General features: G+C 39.2%; 1 pseudogene; it reads left to right on the forward strand.

Annotated features, from left to right (window-relative positions):
* Positions 1-235: 235 nt before the first annotated feature.
* LOC143988753 (3-galactosyl-N-acetylglucosaminide 4-alpha-L-fucosyltransferase FUT3-like) lies at positions 236-2,473 on the forward strand (annotated as a pseudogene).
* Positions 2,474-3,672: the final 1,199 nt, after the last annotated feature.

Raw genomic sequence — 3,672 nt, forward strand, 5'->3', positions numbered from 1 at the left:
CAGATATGAAAGATGATCTCGGCATCAGTCAAACAACACATAATCTTGTTTCTCCTAGTGATTTTTTTTTTCTCTTTTTCATTCTTCTTCTGGTACCGGTTAGACTTTCTTCATTATAATTCAGTATGTCCAAAAATAATACGTAAGCAAGACAATGAGGTTCAGAACAAAACCTCAAAAGACACTATTATTCTGGTTTGGAATTGGCCATGGGGGGGGGGGGGGGGGGTAAAGTTTGCATTAGACAAGTGTACAGAATTTGGTTTTCTTGGATGCAAGCTTTCAACAGATAGGAGTCTATATGATATTGCCGATGTCATTGTTCTACATGATGCGGCTATAATGAATAATAAATATGCATTACCTCAACAGCCAAGACCTTATTTTCAGCATTGGGTGTGGCTTAACTTGGAACCTCCAATGATCATTACAAACTTGGAGATGTTGCACAACTGTTCAATGCGACTATGACATTCCGTCAGGATTAGGATTCAGATATTTTTATCCCATATGGCCAAACAGAAACAATGAAAGAGCCTCAAAATGTATCCATTCCCAAGAATGGAGTTTCTCGCATTGCTTATTGTGAAGAGCTGAAGAAACATATTCCAATAGATGTTTATGGAGCAAAGCACATGCCACTGAGCAATAAAAATTTCCACCCAACAATAACTTAGTACAAATTTTATTTGGCTTTTGAGAATTCCATATATAAAGACTATATCACTAAGAAGCTTTGGATAAATGCCTTTGGTTCATGGGCTGTTCCAGTTCTATTAGGAACCTCCCGGAAAAACTATGAGTGGTTTGTCTCAGGAGATGCCTAATTCATGTTGATGATTTTCCAAGTCCAAAGGATCTGGACAATTATCGTCTTGAGTTGGACAAAGATCATGTGAAGTACCAAAAGTATTTTAACTGGAGAGCCCGATACTATGTGAAGACAGGTGATGGATGGCCATATCACTACTGTAAAGCATGTGCAGTCATAAAGGAGAGTCCAAGATATCAGGTCATTCATCAAATAGCCAAGTGGTTTCTGAAGGAGGTATAGCTCTGACAATTGGAAATTGAATCTTAACTCCAGCTGGTTTTAGATAGAATAGGGAAAAATGTCAGGTTTAATTTTGGTCTGTAACACTACTGGGGGGAGTTGCCTTACTTCCTGCCCCTGTGACCTCATGCAATAATAATCTTGTTCAACGTTTTAACACTTCCTCTATTAAAATTATTTTCTTTTCTGTTTTCTCTATCTGCATTGGAATGAATTCCTATCATTACTTGTCCTGAAAGGAAGTAAGTGAAACTCCCCCCACTAATGACAAAAAGTAAAAACCTGGCAGAGGCTCTAACTCTTCATTTCTCTATACAAAATGGAATAAGCAGTTTGTTTTGAGTTGGGTTTTAAATATTGTTTGCTGATACTGCAAATAATTATTTTCTACTGTATTTAGAGTAAGTTGTTATTTAGTTCAAGTTATTAAATTGTATTGCCAATACAACACTCCCAAGAAGAAATATGGGGTAAATGTTGAACCTAAATGCAGCTTTTGATCTTCACTAAGGCTGCCCTGGTCCTTTTTGGGTGGATTCCGCTAAAGGGTGCAGGCTGGAAGTGAGTCCATCCTAACTCAGAGTACATTGTAAACCAGTGGTCACCAGACTGTGGCCCTGGGGCCAGATGCCGCTCTTTGATTGACTTTATTCAGCCCTTGGGGCACCATTCCATTCCACTGACACCAACAATGGGGCATAATTTCTGTTGCTGACACCAAAATTGGGGCACTTCCTGGCATTGCCACCATCAAAAGGCCACAATTCCTCCCACTCACACCAACGGTGGGGCACAATTCCTTCCATTGCCAGGTGAAAAATAGACTTTATTGTAAACTCACACAGAATATATACCACACAAAATCTGATAAGAGCTTGTCACATTGTCCTAAACCATGCACATTTTAAACAGTAATACAATTAGTACATCTAATGAACAGCTAACATAAACATCCTACAATGGTTTGGTAACTAGGTAAAGTGGACACACTGCTAATCACATCTCCAGGAGGATTCGCAGACAGACAAAAACAATAAGTGACTAAATTAAGGAGGAAATAAACACCTTTTTTTGTAACCTGCAAAGTAGAGGCATAATGTGCTAGTATGCATTGCATACTAGCACATTATGTGACACTTACCTGCAAACAAAGCCCTCGTTGTCCCCGCTGGGAGTCTCATCCATCTTAATCCATCTTCCACCTGAGTCCGGGGACCCAACAGTGTGACTGGCCAAAGCTGGGTGATGTCACTCCCACGCATACGTGCATGAGCCACCGGTCACAGTATGGGCAGCCATTCCTTCAGAGCACATTCGGCGATGAGGCCAATGGCGGCGTATACAGTAAGTATCGCCTAAATGGTGCCTTATTATAGGCTTACCTATAGTTACATACAATCAAAGGATGATTACTTCCTCTTTAACAATGGCAATTCACACCTAGGAGGCATACAATGGGGAATTATACAATGACAGAAGGACACCTTAATAAACAGATTACACAAAGCAGCAGGCTCAGCATCAGGTTTTTTAAAGCTGATTATAATCTTCTTCTTAGCCCTTGTACACACGGTCGGACGTTCCGAGCACAAAATCCGTCTGATTTTTTTCAGACGGATTTTGTCCGAAACTGGTGTTGCATACACACGGTCAGACAAAGTTGTAGGAAGATCCGATCATTCGGAACGTGATGACGTTCGTTTGTTACGACGGGACTACGTTCAGGCTAGTAGCCAATAGCTTTGGTCTCGTAATTTGTCAGGGAACACATTTAACCTCTTGATCGCCCCTAGTGTTAACTCATTCCCTGCCAGTGACATTTACACAGTAATCAGTGCATTTTTAAAGCACTGATCGCTGTATAAATGTCAATGGTCCCAAAAAGGTCTGTCCACCGTAATGTCACAGTACCACTAAAGAACACAGATCACCGCTATTACTAGTAAAAGAAATAATAATAAGAATGCCATATCCCCTATGTTGTAGACACTATAACTTTTGCGCAAACCAATCAATACACACTTATTGCGATTTTTTTTTTTTACCAGAAATATATAGAAGAATACATATTGGCCCAAACTGATGAAGAAATTCGTTTTTTAAAAACATTTTTGGGTACGTTTTTTATAGCAAAAAGTAAAAAATATAGTTGTTTTTTTCAAAATTGACGCTATTTTTTTGTTCATAGCACAAACAAATAAAAACCGGTGATCAAATACCACCAAAAGAAAGCTCTATTTGTGGGGGAAAAAAAGGATGTAAATTTTGTTTGGGTACAATGTCGCACAACCACGCAATTGTCAGTTAAAGCGACGCAGGCCCATTCATTAAGCAGGAAAATCTTCTGTTCTGTAAGTGGTTAAATAAATTAGCTGACCATTTTAAGCATCCCTCTCAGTGGCAAAGTGGGGTACACATTTTAAGAAAATCGGGAGAAGGATCATACAATTTTCCTTGTTGTTTTACATCAAATCAGAACTGAGCCTTTACTGGTCAAATCACCAGGTGAAAATCAAAGAAGGAAAGCCTAAAAAGAAAACGAATGCAGCTGCCACATCTAAGAATTAGTAAGCTGCCATATAATAATTGTTTGCTTTTGGGTTTAAAGCTGCTTTGAC

This window comes from Lithobates pipiens, unplaced genomic scaffold (assembly GCF_037356315.1).
Source record: "Lithobates pipiens isolate NorthernLeopardFrog02 unplaced genomic scaffold, aLitPip1_a1.2 Scaffold_1, whole genome shotgun sequence".
Taxonomy (NCBI): Eukaryota; Metazoa; Chordata; class Amphibia; order Anura; family Ranidae; genus Lithobates; species Lithobates pipiens.